This window comes from Anomalospiza imberbis, chromosome 9 (genome assembly GCF_031753505.1).
Source record: "Anomalospiza imberbis isolate Cuckoo-Finch-1a 21T00152 chromosome 9, ASM3175350v1, whole genome shotgun sequence".
NCBI classification, from domain to species: Eukaryota; Metazoa; Chordata; class Aves; order Passeriformes; family Viduidae; genus Anomalospiza; species Anomalospiza imberbis.
Genome location: NC_089689.1, coordinates 11456508 through 11474671, shown reverse-complemented (window position 1 = coordinate 11474671; position 18164 = coordinate 11456508). Strand labels below are relative to the sequence as shown.

The following is an 18164-nucleotide window of genomic DNA, read 5'->3' as shown; positions in this document are numbered from 1 at the left end:
CTGTTTATTTGGGTATTTAATCTAAAATAATCTTACTTTAATTTCCCAATGTACACATTTTAAGGCAAAAGAAATAGCAACGAAATTTAAAAACTCCCAAACATTTTGGATGCACTAATGGAAGTTAGTTGCATTTAAGTCCACAATTAAGTTCTTTACTAGAGAGGAGTCTGAAAATATCTCCTGTGTGTTATCTCCTGGCTTCTTTTATGCACTGCACTTTATCTCCATTAGCTTAAGGCTGTAACACCTTAGACAGATTACGATTATTTTACATCTCTTGTACAGAAATAAATCTGTAGCACAGATATTATCACGTTTCATATGGGAAGTTTTAGCAAAGACAAGTTTATCATACAAGAATCCAGCTCCAAAATCTCTATACTCAAAAGTTTTTCATGGGATATTAAAATCCATGGATTCTAAATGTATTTCCAAACACAGCAGCATGCAGGCTTATGGCAGATGGTAACAGATGCCTGAGCTCAGCCTCTATGTGTTTGTCTTTTTCCCAGCTCCTCAAAAGGCAAAACCCACTTGCTTATTTATGTCCTCTGCAGAAAAGCTCACAGGTCCTGGCCCTGAGAGTTTACCTACAAAGTGAAATCCAATTCCTGCTAAAATTCTTATTGACCCCAATACAGCCATGATTTCACCCAGTGACTTCACCACAATATCTCCACAAGCAAGCCTGGAAAATGACCTTACACTGATACTGCAGCTCGTTGGATGTCAGCACTCAAAACTCAGCTGATTTTCTCAGAAGCACTCCTGAAAAGGTGGTGCAATGAGGTGGTGTATATTGAGACATACCTGGATAGCTCTGAATACACCAAGTCTCAAAACACCCCCCGCTCTAACATAGCAACTTTACACACAGGAATGATTTCTAAATGACAGACCTTAATCAAGAATAATACCCAAGCTCAGGCATGAATAGGAAACATGTACCAGGTTACTCTCTAATTAAATATGGAGTCAAATACTTAAAATTAATTAATATGTTAAACCCTTGGGGTTTATCTCCAGACAGAGATTCTATAAGAGAATCACTAGATACATAAATTATCTTTTGAGAGAACAATGTTGTTTACCAGTTCATTTGTTTTGCAATATTACTTCCAGAAATTACCTCCATATACATATTGGCCCACATCACATTGATCTGTAATTAAAAGATTATTAATAAGGTTACAGGGTTAAACTATCAGAAATTAGATATATGCAGTCCCAGTTTCCCCTTAAGTGCTGACTCCCAGTCTTCCTTTCTTCTTCCCCTCCCCATTCCCAGTCCTGTTCCGTCTCTCCACCACCCTGATGCGATCAGTGATACTGAGGAAAACAAATCCCGGTGTTTGCAGATTTGGAGCTCAGATCCCACACAATCCTCAACAGGCAGGAGATGTAATGGCACTAACAGTGCACTTACTGAGAGTTCTTCTTAAATTATATAATTTATTATCTCTCTTTTCCATTTCCACAGAACCTCAGCCAGAATCTTGCCAGTATGCAATATTACCAGCCCAGAGTAACAGAAAGCTACTAATAGAAGTCAGTAACAGAGAGTAATCCCTGCCACAGAGAAACTCATGCAAACATGCAATGGGATGCAGCAAAAGCATCCTCTTCAAAAGGTACACCACCTTTTCTGCTTAATTCTACCTCAGTTCACCAAAAATATGCATCAGAATAAATTTAATCAATTCTAGATTTTTTCTATATAAGCAGGAAAGGAAATAGTCAGCAGAGGAATGAGATAATAATGCTGGGATATCTTCTGGTGAAGAACTGAGCCTCAAAGGTACCTTGTATGTATTTTGATGTTTAGCTATACTAGCAACTCATATTCAGTAAGGAATAAAGGATTCCCATACTTTCTGCTGATTGAATTAAGCTAGGGTTCACCAAGATCAACTCCTGGTTTATCTGAGGTCATCCATTATGTTTTTTATGAATGTATTATTGCTTTCTCTGAAACAATTCTGGAAGCTTTCAAAACCTTAGCATGACCAGAGAGGAACTACACCATTATTCCTTTTCCAGGCAAAAGTATTCCTTTTCCAGTCAAAAGAAGCACAGCTAATCATCTATAACTGCTTGATAAATGTCATTCTGCAGTGTTACAAAGTAGCTGGTGTTTGTCAAGGATGTCTCAAAGGGTAAATGATTATTTAGTTCAAAGGGTAAACAGAAATTTAGCTGGCATTATAGAGATGCTCTGGCTGGAAGAATACCAGCAAATGTATTGGGCAGTTTTTCCCAGTCTGTAGTAAAGGATTCATTTTCACTCTCCCTTGCATGAATACTGAGTGGTATTTACTGCCACTTTTTTGTTCCCTACTAACCTTTAATTTACAGTTCCTCCAGTGAGGTTGTTACAAAGGCCTGAGAAGTCATTAGCCAATTCCTGAAGTGCTAAATCCAGAGATAGTCACTATCCCAGGACGTGCACAGCAGTAAAGCAATTCACAGTCAAACCAAAATGAAATTATTTGAGAATGACAGTGATTTTAAAAAAACTAGTTTCAGATTGGTTTATTTTAATTCTATAAATAAGCTTGTATAGTTTTGCTGACACACAGGTTTTCAAAACAAGCTTCAAGACAGAAATTAAGTTCAGAAATGTTTAAAACACACACACACACAAAAGCAGCAACAACAGCAAAAACAAACAAACAAACAAACAAAAAAAACCAAACAAACAAACAAACCAAAAAAAAATTCCCTGCAGGGTGATTTAGGAGCAAATTCTGACATCTGTACTCCAATTTTTGAATCAGGCTGATAAAAACATTAAGTCATCTCTAACTAGTGATAATGAATGCAATCAAGCCATCTCAAGAGAATTATATTTCTGAATAAATGCCAATTAGATGATTACAACTTACTTATCACTGTCATCGCTTTCTGAACAAAAGTAAGTTTTCTTTTTTCTTTTTTGCAACTGCTAGACATACTGTATATACAATATGGCGATAGGAAATTAAAAATCACACAATTGCCTAAGGATAAGATGCTTAAATTATAACTATTCATTTTTCTCCAAAAATCTCTATTTGAGCAGTATTTTAAATATATTTTAATGTGCAATCTCAGTAGAATATGGTGTGCAAATATAGCATTATATGTTTTGTTAGAAAACTAGAAACCATTTCTAAAATGCTTCAGTTTCTTGTAACTGAGCTTGTGTAACTTTTGAATTTGTGTTGTCTCCACTCCCTCAATACATCCCAGCACAGAGGCTGAAGGGTTTCTTTAGTTTTGTTGGCAGATACCACTGGTACTCCTGACTACAGGGAGATACCACAGGTGTAACCATAATGGTCCTGAATGAGCAGGTTTTTGGAGTTTTCCTGCAGAAGTTTTCTCTTGCATAACCCCAAAATACACTATAAAAGAGACTAATCCCCTTGAAAACAAAATGGTGGAAGTTCTACTTATTTTTAAAATTTTTATTTTATTTTCATTAGAGGAAAATACTTCTCAATAAATCTGTCAGGATCTTTTCCTAGAGCCATATTTGAATGAAGCACACAGTCAAAAAGAAATGGAATTATTAAGTAGAAATAATTTGTCTAAAACCAGAGGGTTAAAACTAACATCTCCACTTCCTATCAATGAATAACAAAATTCCTTTATTTGTAAAATGAGAGAGGAAACTTTTCAAAAGCTCTATAAATTAAATAGCAGCAGCAACCTGAAGCAGTCTAGACAGTAATGACCCACAGGTCAAGAAATTATAATTATTTTAAGTAGGGATGTTTCTTAAATTCAAAGATTTAACATTAATTCATTTCTAAGTAAAAATGGTAATATGTATCCTTTCATGTCACATAAGTAGCAAAGATATCTTACTTTTATTCAAACAGGGGATCCATATGCTCAGATCTCAGCCATGCTCTGCCTGAAAAGGTCAGAAGCAGTATATCAGGATCTGGAGAGTCAGAATTGAGGAAACATTTGGATTCAAGACCAGAAACTTTGCGTTATTTCATGTTTAACAAGCTTCTGCAGCAACACCTACCTGTGCCAAGTTGTACAAAATAATCTTGATGCTGCAGAAAGTCCTTACCTGTGGGAGTCATTGTAGGAAAACACAATTTCGAGTAATGTGATATTGCTCATGCAAGCTGAGACACAAATATCAAAACTGCTTCTCCAAATAACATACAATGGGGACTTCAGGGTTTGTAGGCTTTTTGCTGAAATCTCATGTTATGATTATTATCACATCCAAGCTGGCAGACTAACAACAACAGAGCACAAACAACAATATCATGCCATGTGAGCAGTGAGTGAATGACAGAATATTACAGCATTTCCTCTTAAAATAGATCTCTATAGTCTGTTCTCTGCTGTACAAACAAAAACAGAATGAAATTAGGCAAACAAGTAACTACCATTTGTCATGAGTGACAACAATTAAGGGTTTCAAATTTCAGGTGTTCTGGAGAATGCTTAAACAAATATGTTAAATGCTTGCTTATTCTTAAAATAGTTACCTAAAGTGATTCTAAGATTAAACCAACCTATGGAAAATTTAGACAAAAAAATCTTGAGCACACACATGTTGAAGTGAATTAAGAGCAACACATTTTGCTCTTATTTCCTTAACCCTTTCAAAAATACCATCCTCACTATGCTTATTTTTGTTGTAGCTCTTAGAGGATCAACAGACATTCAGTTCTTAGAACACACATCTATGAAAACCCTCAAGATGTTTATCTTTACTGAGATTTTGTCTTGTCAGCTGTAAGAGTGCTCCACATTCCTGTGAGTACACTCAGTGGGACTAATTCCACATTGAACTGGAAGAATTGCAGATTCAACAGAAAGAAATGCACTCAAATACTCAAATATACTGAGACAACCTGTTTTATACCACTGCAATAAAGAGGAATAGTCAGCACAATAATTTATTTTGGAACAAAGAATGCCTGACTCACTGTAATTAGGATGAAATTCACACTTTGAAGAAGATGACATAGTAGGAACATGTAAACAGGACAGAGGAAGCATCCACTAATTCATGTCCCTGACAATGAGAAGGAACTCATCCTAGGAATTCCAGACACAATGTGCCATATGGACCCTTGTAGACTAAGAATGAATTCTACTTCCAAAATGTCTTAACATTTATTAAAAACCTCTGCCTTCTTACTTCTTCTATAGTTTATTCTAAGTTCATAGTGGATATGATGTGTCAGAGAGCAGGAGATAATCAGGAAAAATAACTTCATTTTCAGATGCTACAGGAGACATTGTAGCATGCGCTGATAATAATTGTCTGACACACCAAAGCACAAGGAAATAGGCTGATTCTCTTTCTTGCCTCTGGCCATTTCACCTGGTCAGGATTATCACATTTAACACCTTGTCACAGGACAGGGCTGGCACTCAGTGGTTACTCAGTCACAACTAAACCCCCCATATACTTAGCAAAAACATGGACATGAAGTGTAAAACGCTATTTTAATTATTAGTGTTAAATTCTTGAAGAGGTAAGTAAAAAGCCTTTTACAAAAACCCATTCATGGATGTTGAAGTGTTTATACAGCTAGGAGATTTTTTTTCCTCAACAAACCAAGCATACCTTTAATAAAGTCTTTTGTAGCTGGAAGCTACAAAAATAGTCAAGTTCCAAGGTATGAAAATAGTGACACATGAAACAATGACAAAGTCTCCAAAGTTGAATGAATTTTCAAAAAAAAAAAAAAAGGAAAGTCATTAAGATAGAATTAAAATCGGTGGAAAAAGAATAGCTTGAATAAAACAGATTTAATCTTAAGGTTGATTGAGATGTCTGTGAGAGTTGATAATGGTTTGCAATAAGATTTATAAGTAAATTAGGTATAATAGAAAGGTGTTAATTTTTAATGAGAAGAACTCTCATTAGAGACAAAAAAGAAATCTAGACTTTTAAAGTTTTACATTTCTTTTATGATGGTATTGGAATTTGGTCTGAACCTGTGACACTTTTACAAGGCTTTTTTGTGATTTCAAGGAGGTTTTCTGGCTGTGTACGTTTGAAAAGCTGTCATTCCTTATTGGTTTCTGCTTATAAATATAAAATAAAAAATAAATATAATTAAATATAAAATTATATTTGTGATGGCTTCACAAATATAATTTTATTTCCTAAAGATCATGTAAGTATTTATTTCCAGGCACTTGGACCATAAATTATTTCTCATCTGTACATCACTGCTGTTCTATTGCTGATCCAGAACCACAAAGGAAAGTTAGCATTTTTTGAGGAAAAGGAAGCCAGTGCCCACAGCTCCATGCCTGAAACACATCTATTTCAGGAGGGCATTCATTGCTGGGAGCTGCAAATCTCCATAGGCACCTTCCTTTTACCTTGTCAGTGCTCTGAGGTTGTGAGAGGGCTGGAAATTAATCCATAATCTTGATGGCACTGATTCTGTAGGACAGGAGAGCATCTTGTCACAGACACTGTTTTGCAGGACACTGAAAAATGCTGCATGATCTCTCACAGAGCTAGAAGCTGCCATTTCAAATATTAAAACCTAGCAGCAGTGCCAGGGGCACAGCCAGTGCTCAGACCTGCCAAAAGAGTTTGTCAATCTCTGCTGCAGACACGGAGAAGTTGCTACTGCTAAATTTAATATTGAGCTGAGCTCCAGTACTCAACACTAAGCTCGTCCTGTTCCCAGCCTGCCTTTTTTAAATATCATATTTCAGCCTCTAATGTACACAGAAGCAGAAGTTATCAGATAGATCAGTACTCAGAGCAGTGCTGAACACTTCATGCCTTTAAAATCCATTTGTTGTTCATCTCCTCACTTGGGACAGAGAAGAGCTTGAAAGAGCTTTCTTCCCATATTGCTGTAGCAAAGAATACTGCAGGATAGGGGAAAAACCAACAACCCAAACCCATTAAATTAACATTCTGAAGAGAGATGAAAATGGGATTTACAGAGTAAGCAATTAATGTACATATTAAATCTGATAGAAAAATAAGACTTATTAATTAACTTGAGTCTATTCCGACAGCATCTGTAGTAGTTATGGACATGGCTTTGAAGTCATAATGGACTAATGAGAATATCAATAGATCTCAGCACATTGTATCATAGCATGTATCCACTTTACCAAAGGATAAAATATCTTGTCAGACAGCATCAAAATTCTGAGAAATATTACAGATCCATGTTGTGAAAACCCTTGATTACTCTTGGTCAGAAACAATCTCCACCATTTAAGCCAGATTGAAACCCCAGCTTTGCTGATTCTCTTTTACTGTGTTCTACTCCTACCATGTTCATCAGCTGTTTTCTCACACAACCATTCAATGCACTGTCATTACCTGTGACAGTGCAAATATCAGTGTCTGTATTCCGGTGCCAAACAAAGGACTTACCTCAAAGAAAGCATTATTAATGACATTTTAGCCTAAAATGTTAGCACAGTTGGTTGATAGGACTAACCAGTGTTATTAGGGATCTTACATCCAGGGCTACTAAAACAAGACATTGGCTCAAACTGACTGTGTGCACATGTGTGTGCAGACTGAAGATGCTGTGCAGACACCCACACAGGCACATTTCACATGCAGGCCCTGGTGTTTCCCTGAGCACGAGGCCAGCTGGTTGCACTGGAAGCACTGGTCACAGGGCAGAAACACAGAGAGAGAAGTGGGTATATTTAAACTCCTCAGCTTTGCAATATGTCTGTTTTACTTAAGCACATCACTAGCCACAGGTATATCACATTACCTAATAGCCTCTCCTTTGGGGAGAAATACAGAATTATAATCTTCCATAAACAGCACAGGATGAAGAGTTAATAGATTTTAGAGTTATATTTTTTCATATTTATCAATAAGTCACACACAATGCTGAACAGGAAAATTATATTCTCAAAATCATCCAAAGTACAATAAACACAGTTTGGAGATGCAAAAGCCAGGCTAGAAAAGAAGCCATGGGATTAATTTTCTGAATACAATTTGAGAGGGTAAATTTAGGATTTTCGAACTAAACCTTCTGACTGTCACTCTCCTTGAAGTGCTATGAAGAGAACAAACACTGCACAGCAAAGGTGACCTTTATTACAGCCCCTCAAAGTTTCATCCCACAAGAGGACCTGATCACAGACCAAAATCTTAGTAATGCAAAGCATGGCTGCTCTGTTTTCCCTTGTTCTTCTGTAGTAAATACTATTGACTTCCATATATTCATCTTATTGATTTTTTAATGATATGCACAGAAAAAAGTGATTCCCAAACGTTCATTCTATCACTGTGACTAATTATTTTCTCTCTTGTCTAGATTTTACACCTTGAGGAAAGAGTTGCATCAATGATATTTTCCTTTAAAGTGTCCTGCAGATGTCAAAGAAATAAGCATCAATGGCCAGATAAACCTTATAAAGAGCAGGATGCTGTTTAAATACTAAATAAAACCAATAATCAATAAAGAAACTACAGGCAGAGTATAAATTTGCCTATTTAAAATAATTCCCTTCAGCCATATAAAATGCAGTGCTGACTTATTAGTTTCTTTTTCTCTTCAGTTTTTGAGTGAAAATGCTTTATGTCTTCCTTCTTATTGCTTCCTTCTAATGGGTTGTTTTAATGTTCATAAAAATGTAGCTGTAACACTAAATTCACCAACAAATATTGCAGACTTTCACAATATTAGCAAATATCGTTTTTTTGGCATTGTTTACTACAAAGTCACCTGAAGTGAAACTTGAAGCATAGTATAGAAAGCTGCCTACAAGGCAGCTTGTTTCCAGGCTATTGGATGTTCTTAGTTTTATCTAGGATACTTAAAGCAATGGCCAAAATTATTTCTGAGTTCTTTATAATTAACACACAACCTTGTCAGAAGATGGGAGATGGGACAACAAAATATCTGTGTTAAAAAAAAATAAGAAAGAGAGAAAGGAAAAATTACAGGCCAGATTGTTACCTTCAGTTCTCCCAAATTTTTGCAATAACTTCTCCATCTCCTTGTAACCGTCTGGAAGGCAGCACAGGAAACATTGCAAACTGTATAGATGGGTCAGCACCAAATTTTCTTTTTCAACAGGCTAGAGGACCTTCTGTGTTGAAGAGATGGGAAATAAACTCTCTTGCATCCTGATTTAAGAAAAGTAAGGTAGCATCTCACTTGACATTCCCATCAGCACTTGACAAGCACATCGGCCAAGTAAAAAGCAAAAAAAACAGGTGCAACACCTGGCTGAAAAACCATATTCCAAACCTAGTTTTTCATCGTTTGTTACCAAAAGCAAAGGAGAGCTCCCAGGCAGAAACCTTCCTAGGTTTGGATCCATCTATAATTTTCATTAAGACTGTCAATGACTTAGATAATCAGTATGTGTTTTACAGAGCTGGGGATGACATGAGGTTGAGGACTGCAAGTATATGGTAGAATTCCAGATTACCTTTTCAAACTAAGGGTTTTAATAAATTGAAGTAAAAACTTAGGATAAGTAAAATTTGATACCTGAGTAGGACCATCAGCTGAACAAACAAACAAACAAAAAAACCCCAACACTGCTTAGGAGTTCTTAAAGAGTCTGTGAGGGGAAATAATCACTGGTAAAGGTGAGCACTCACTTTCAAAATTTATCTTACTCTCAAGATATAGCTAGACATATGCTGAAATCTAGTAGATGGGTAAGGAGAACTTGTAAAGCATGTAAAGAAAAAATAGAGGAAAAAGCCTTTAATATTTTCATAAGTCATAATTTGATAGCTTCTGGATTAAAATATTCACAACTCTCTCAAAAAAATTAAGTCATCCTTCTGTTCATTGTCAACAGTCTTTCACTGACAAATTAAAAGCCTGTTCATATAGGAGCTATTTGATACTCAGTGGCACTCAAACTACAATGAGAAACATTCATCAGATTTCAAAGATAAAATTACAAATGTATATAAAATACAGAATAAACAGTGTCTGAACACAGAGATGTATTACTAAGTACCACTTATTGAGGGAACATGTGTATATTTTCCAGCAGAATGCTGACAGCACTCAAAGAACAGCAATCATATTAATTCCAGAAATAACCACTAAAAAAAAAAAAAAAAAAAAACAAAGAGAAAAGAGTCATTAAAAGAATCAGAATATTGTATTCACTATGCAGAACTTGCACCAGCTGTGGCAAGGATATTACTCCTGTGACCCTTCTGGTGTGTTATGCTTTGCATGCACCAATTATGAGAAACACCTTCATCAGAGATATTTAGAAACAAACTCTTTAATGCAAATGATCACAAGAAAGTAATCCACTTTACTCTCTAAAGTCTTTAAATGTTAGCTTTTTTGCAGAGCTGCTTAAAGTATAGCACTGTATAGGACTGACTCACGTGGAGTTCTTGAGAGTACTGTGACTTCAGTACTCCTGTAGTTCTTATTTTTGCAACCTCCGTCAATTTATCATTAATGAAGCCCAGTCTCTGATCAAATTTAACTCTAGGTCTAGAAGGGGCTGAAAGGTGGAGCCATGGATTCAGGCTATACCAATATTGCCAACATATTTGTTCCAGTACACAAATAGAAGAGCAAATGTGCAGCAACACGGGACCCCTTTCCCAGTCACTTGTGATCCATCCCATGAAGATTTCAGTAAGTGCATTTTTGTCATAACCACCACTTAGCAGGGTAAGCGCTCCTGGCCCCAGAACAAGGGTACAAAAAGCAAGTTGTGTCCTGCACATGAATAATTTGAACATAATTTGAAAAAGAAGGGTCACCAGAGAAATACATGTTGAAAGAAAAAAGTTGTCTACTGTTTCTTCATGTTATTGAAGCTATAAAATATTTATCATTATTCACCTGATTTTAGGCAATACAACTGATCTACAGTCAACAGGAGAGGCAAAAGTTTTCAGTAGAGTTCTGTCCTTAAATCTTCAAAACCTAATATATTTCACTCTATAAGAAACTGGTGAATAGTCCATGAATTACAAACTATTCTGTGATATATGTTATTTCATACTTTTCCTTCCTACAGCTTTTTGTCTCTTATAATTGACCTAAGTGCAAAACCCTATGTACAGACCTTGTGGGCTTATCTTGGAAGTATAAAGAAATATTTTCAGAGCAGCTACTCTATATACGAGAAAAAGGATGAGAGTGAAAAGGTACCTGTGAGAAAAGATAAAGCACAAAATCAGTGTACAGAGTCAATTAATGCATGTGAGAAAACAAAACCAAACCTGGAAAAAATAAAAATAACTCAGGCAAGGAATGCACAAGATATTAAGAACAAAAAGCTAATTCTCAGCTTTACTGAAGTAATTTAGTCATACACTTTGTGGTTTCTAATGTTATTTGAAAGCCCAGTTAAACACAAAAGCTCACTTTTGCTCCTCTCTCAATTACATCCCTTTCCTGGGGAGCTACTGGTTTTAAGGAAGAGCTGGTTCCTAACTGGGTTCTCACATGGAGATTTAACTGCAAATCACTTCTCAATGTGGTTCCATTGCAAGTACAGCTATTTACTGTGAATATTCTATCACACTTTAATGAGTCAAATGGGTCACGTATTTATGTTTCTGCTCTCAGATCTAATTAAACTAAATAACATAAGTCATATTAATAATTATAATTATAATTATATAAATACCATTATGGATATTTAAGTCTGGTATAATTGTTAATCATTTAATCCAGCTTTGCTGTGCACAGTCTCAAGACCACATTGAGGGTAGATGTCTAAACTAATGCATCTTTGGCTTCTTTCTAAAGACAATTTCTAAAGCAATTGAAATCTCTCTCATGAAAAGTGTTTTGGTTCAGGAGAAACAGTCATACACTGGGAAAAAATCCCACTCAAGTTTGATGGTAGGATTGTCATATAAAGGTTTTGGAACACCATTCTTGTTAATTGTCATGGTTTTCAGATTATTCACAAATTAGTATTATATCCACAAATAATTCCACAAATAATTAGTATTTCTTCAAATTATTTTCCTATTTACCTTATGAACTACACCATGATTAGGTTTATAAATGAGAATTTGTCACCAGAAATTGAGAAACTAAGGGCAAAACGTAATCTATTCCTGAGCTATGTGGGACTGAGCAGGGACCTTTTACCCCTGCTTAGAAAGCTTAAAGAAACCATTTTTACAGGTCCTGTAAGTTGTTTTGGTTTTTTCTTTTTTTTTTTTTTCTTTTTTTTTTTTTTTTTTTTAGCTCAATGTAGATTTTCCCGGGATTTTAATTAGTTTGTTAACGTGTTCACTCATTAACTGGTTCACTAAGGTTAACTAAAGACTAATGTCTTATTTAAAAATATTCTGTCATCACCCTGCACCCACATATGTCAGCTCAAGAGCAACAGAAGGTGTTTGGCTTCCTGCAGTGTTATTTAAAGACTTATAGAAATAAACATAATTTTAACCTATGTCTTTATTCACTATTTTAATGTAGGATTACAGCCTTTTTTTAGAATGTGTTGCAATCAAATAACACATCCACATAAAATAAAGATTATTACCAGACTTATTTAGATGTAACAAATCTGACCTTTTCTTCTTTTCATTTTGAAAATAATAATATGAAAAATGTTTGGTCTTAATTAAAAGAAAAATAAAGTCCATATATCTGTATATCTAAAAATCTTTATCTCACAAGAAAAATGTCAGTCAAAGAATCATAGGGGATTTGGATCCCCATTAAGCTTATTTTGTTAACTCACTTTTCCACTATTTTTGACTTTTTAATAATACTTTTTCCTTTCCCTTTTTTTTTTGTTTTAATTTAGTAACATTGAATTAGAAATACCCAGTCTAACACTGTGCTTGCAACCATAGGAAAAAACGACAACATTTTCTAATGGTCTTTTCTCCTTTAATTACTACATAGATAATTATAGTTCTAGATTTAGATCCCTGAATGTAATAATTTTTCATTCCAGTCTCAATAACAATGAGTAATAGAAATTTACAAGGATTAGAATATACAGACTCTTACAGATAATGAATCCATTTCCAATTTTTGGTTTACTCTGACACAGGCAAACCAAAGGGCAAGAGACAGTTACATGAAAACAATTAACAATGCTACATCAGTAAAAATTGTTTTCTGTGTTATAAGCAATCTGCATCAGGGAAAAACTACACCAAATGTTTTTGTTAAGTATTCTGCTAAGGGAATTAAAAAAGGGTAGTGGAAGGCAGGACACATAAGTTTCATAGTTGCACAACATATCCTCTGGTAGACACTACAAACAGCAAGTAAAACCACCTGAAAACACAAGGGTGGGACATGAACTGAAAGTAGACATGAAAAAACAGTTCATTCATATCATTTAGGAACTGCACCATATTGACAGCTTTTTTTTTTAATGCCAAGAGCCCCACTTTCCTCAACTCCTGCACATGTTCCTGTATCAACAGCATCTGATGTCCAAGGATCAGAATGGGAAATTCTCAGGCTGTGAAGGGGTGTGCAGGAGCTGCTGGGTTCATTATGGACCAGGCACAATCTCCCTTCCAAAGACATTCTAATTCCAACACTGCTGCATAAATCCCTGCTGTAAACACCTGGATCTCTCATTCACAATCTCTTCTAATGTGCAATGAAATACAATAAGACATCTTTTGTGCCCTGGAACGATGTCACACTGAAATATGTTGAACATCCAGGACACACTCCCTCCTGGAGAGGAGAGTACAGGATTTTTTTTCTGAAAAAAGATGGATATTCCTTTTTGCTCCACAACTCATATCTCCTTAGTAAATAGTTTGGAAAACTGACTAGCCGAGCATAAGAGAAAGAGGTTTCATGTGTTTCTAAAGCTATAACTTAAACTGAAAAGAGCATTTTTCTAAATAAGCAAAGGAAGCCATGTGAAAGTAGGACATGACTAGTTTATGTATCAAAATGAATGATAATAGTATCGCTGTGCAAAAGTTTGTCACTATTTCAGATACTGAATTTTTGCTTCATTGCTTTGGAATATGTTTTTACCATGTGAAACAAATGTAAGAATTGTTTCCCTGATGGTCAATACTGCACACAGACTCCAAACAACTGCCATTGACATTTCATAGCCACTTCATAGTGTGGGAAGGTGTGATACTGACTCTATATGGAATATGACTGGAAAATCCTTTACTAGCGCCCTTGGCTGGAATTCATACCTCAATAGTAACAATTTCTGCCACATTTTCATTTTTATAGCGTTATCACATGTACTGCAGGACATCAGTTACTTGCAACCTATGAAATGATCAGGCTTATGAAATCACAAAAGGTTGAAGAGGGGTAGTCTGTCACTGGTTTTGTTAACAGTGGATAACTTCTGTTCCAGAAGTAATGAAATAATTACTTCAGTAATTGCAGTAATTGTTTGTTAATGAGGTTTTAGTTAGTCAGTTGGTCAGGGGTTTTTTAGGGGGTTTATTGGGTTTTTTTCAAGAATTTCCAGTGTCCTTTTAAATATTCACTCTGTTGAATCAAAGATAAACAAGTGAGACTCTGAAAGCAGGCTGTGTCTGCTGATTCACTTGGTTTAGAAACCACAGGAAATTGTGTTTATCTCTTACCTATAAGCCATTATTCCTGATGTCTAAACTATTTGCTGGGAGTACAAGACTAACATGTGTATCTGTCAACAAAATGGGTCACCTCTATACTCTATATTTTCTTTAGTTGAAATCAATAAAGAAGAAATCAGAAGCATCAGACACTGGAGGGCAGGAATGACGAAGTGCTTAACATTTCTCCCTGATGTCTGTATCACAAGACACATGGCTGCTTCCCAACTATTTTATCAGTTGTCACATTTTACCTGTTTGTGCATCCTCTGGCCCCTTCTAATTCTTTTGCCTGCTAAGACTTTTTTTGTCTTTGTCACAGGCTTATGAAAAATAATGCTGAAACACATTATTAATTTAATTTTTCATGCTTTGCATAAAATTAATATGCAAAGCACACAGCTACAGATTACATCTCCCTCAGCATCACACATACAGAAATCACAGTGCAGGAAAAACCAAACATGTAAACAATGCAGTGTTAATCCTGTTGTAACTAATGTGCATTGTTTTCATTGGCACATAAACGAGGGATGGGTTATAATTACTTCACTGTAAAAATAATAATTATAAATAATTTATATTTTTCTAATAATTTAAAAGAGATTGCTTTATGACCTAGAGTGAAAGCCAACATCAGCATCATATCACATACAGAGGAGTGAAATATAAATCAGTATTAATGCAAAGTAGACACAGCAGCACCAAATCACAAAAACAGTAAAGGAGACAAATTTTCACCCTTTCAGAATGCATCTCCTGAGTACACCTTGGCTGCAAGGTCATCGGCTCCAGATATAAAACCTGGAAGTATTACTCATTGGCAGTGATGTCACTACAGATGATTAGCCTGGTAACTGATTATGACACCTAGTAAGGCAAAGAGGAAGGTTTCAAATTTTCTAGGTGACTAAAATAGAATATTTATGGGAGCTCATCAGAAATCCAGCAGAAAACTGCTCATATTAAGATGCTATATTAAAATGAGAACAAGGGAATGTATACAGAGCACGTTCTGGCATAGTATCAATTTTGTCCTGAGTTTTTCCCATAGGAGAAAACCCACATGGAAGTAACAGGATGGTCCTGCAAGAGCGGCAAGTTCATCTTATATCCAAATTCTATATATCAAGTACATACCAAAATATAGCTTTTGAAAAAATACATATTCAGGATCAAAACTCAGAATTGCAAAATATGGACTTGGATTTCAAACTAGTTCAAACATCAGAGGGACTGAGATACATGAATTTTGATTTAGAGTCAGCTCAATGAATGCTGAAAACACTCTTGGATGGCCCGGAGAGGTTGTGGCTGTCCCATCCCTGGCAGTGTTCAAGGCCAGGCTGGATGAGGCTCTGATCAGCCTGGCCTAGTGGAAGGTGTCCCTGTCCCTGGCACTGGGGATTGCAACCACACCATTTTAAGGTCCCAAATCATTCTATGATCCAATTACATGCACACACCCCATTTTTTCTCCAACAAATTACCACATGGACAGCATCCACAGCATCTATCAGAACCACTCAAAAATATTACTGCAATGTTTGCTCATTTGAGACAGAAATCAAGAAGCCTGGTGTAAGCTGATTTCTTCAACATCTGTGTCTACACAGTGTTTTGGAGAGCAGAACAGCATTGCTGGGCTACCCTGAGCTTTTAATAAAATATATGTAAACTCTGTCGAAAATTGTATTTAACTGTTGAAACTTCATTCCTAATACCTCAATACAAGTCTGAATTGAAAATAACCATGACAAAACCTTTGTGTCTCTAAACCATTTCTCAGTTTTGGTAGAAATTTTCATATGCAGCGGGAAACAATTCATTTAGCAGATCTATATTGGTACTGCTCATCACCAGTTACCAGGAGATCCAAGTAGAAAACACAGAGAGCACCAAGGGAGAGTGTTTAATAGCTTAAAAATTTGTTTAGTCTAGTGGGATTTTTAACACTGAAGTACAGAATTCCCAACTGCTCAGATTTATTGAAAATCCTTACAAGGGTTCAGAACTAAGAACTTACATGACTTTAATAGTACAGTTTAAACCCTGGAAACCTCAGCACACTGAACCTTCCCCTCATGACTGGAAACATATCATAGTGCACTTCTCATCTGACAAGAAAAGTAGCTAAAATATCTCAAGAAGATGCAGATGTCAAACATTAATCATAACCAATGCACACCGCTATGGCCCAGTAACTGCTGGTACTTAATTTCAATAAAATCACGATACTCTCTCAACCTTTTCTATGCAGCTGTGTAAACATGACAGCAACTTTAAATCTTGTTGACAGTGACTTCGCTACCTGTCAGCAGGCAGGCAGCTGCAGTTCAAACAGTGCTGCACACGAAAGCACTTCTGAATTCCCCCCCTGAGCTCCAAGCTCAACAATGTACTTTGGGAAATGGTTGAATGCTAAGTCAAAAGTGCCCCTTCTTTACAAGTAATTAAACAATTAAAAAGTATGTGTATGAAGAAAGGAGCAAAGGTTAATTAGAAAGGACAATCAACCAGAATTTGAAACAGCACAGAAATTTTTTTTGGCAATTATTAAATCTAACTTGTAAAACCACAAATATAAGGAAATTATATCTTCAGCAGTATACCCAGATTTTCATAATAATTAGGGACATGATAGACAGGTAAGTACTTTTATGTAGATTACATCTACCTGCCTACATACATAAAAGGTGCTAGGTAAAACCCCCATTAGTAAGGGAACTGGAATTGAACCATGATTTCTGCTTCCTTTACTAACAGGTTAATTTGAGAAGTCTGAGTAGACTCAAAGAGTAGAAATAAATTCATTATCCTTCCTACAAAATTCTGTTGTTTGATTATTTTCTTTAATGATATACCTTAGATTGTTTCTCTGGGTATGTGTTTATTTTATTTACTAACAGTCTGTTGATTCAAGTAATTTCAACAGCAACATACACACTAATGGGTTCAAATACAGAATGACTTGAATGACTTCTGGATTATCTGTAGGCAGGAACATGATTATCTGTAGGCAGAACAGAATCTGATAAAAGATTTTAGGAAAAAAGTCAGATAAAGAGGATGTGTCTCAAGCTGGTCTACACAACTTATTTAAACCTACATTCTCTGCATATTTTAGTGCTTGTTTTTTTAATATCTATCCATATGAATAACATGAAAGCTCAAACTGAAGTTGTAGTAGGGCTGTTTGTCTTTAATATCTCAAATCTGCTGTATTTTAAGACATCTATCCCTAGAGCAATTTTAGTCACCAAAACATCAGTGCCTGCAGACTTCTGGTTTAGAGAAATTTTGTTGTAAATAACTAGTATATTTCTAATTATTTTCCAATCCTCTGGAGAGAATCCCTGAGCAGCCTTACATTACAGTGTGCAGTTTCTTGAACTAAATAAAGAAAACATTACCAATTTGCTCATAGAACCTAATTTCTTTCCCCTTCTCATTTACAGTTTGTTAAATGAGAAGCTGCATAAAACAAATAAATGAGCAGGTGCATGTCAGGTTCTGGTCTGGAAGACTGCCAGCTGATCAACTCCACCAAGGTTGTACATCTAACCAGAAACATTTTGTTGGTGCTCAGATTTTTCCCTCAAGAATAACCTCTGCCAACTGGAAACAGCTCAAT

The 18164-nt window shown here is 35.7% G+C and overlaps 1 long non-coding RNA gene across 1 annotated transcript in view; it reads right to left on the bottom strand.

The window, feature by feature from the left end:
• Positions 1-10771: 10771 nt before the first annotated feature.
• LOC137478965 (uncharacterized) overlaps positions 10772-18164 on the bottom strand; it is a 166382-nt gene continuing 158989 nt past the window's right edge. The window contains exon 5 of the long non-coding RNA XR_011001905.1: positions 10772-11129. This is a non-coding gene — a long non-coding RNA (uncharacterized lncRNA). The remainder of the gene's footprint in view (positions 11130-18164) is intronic.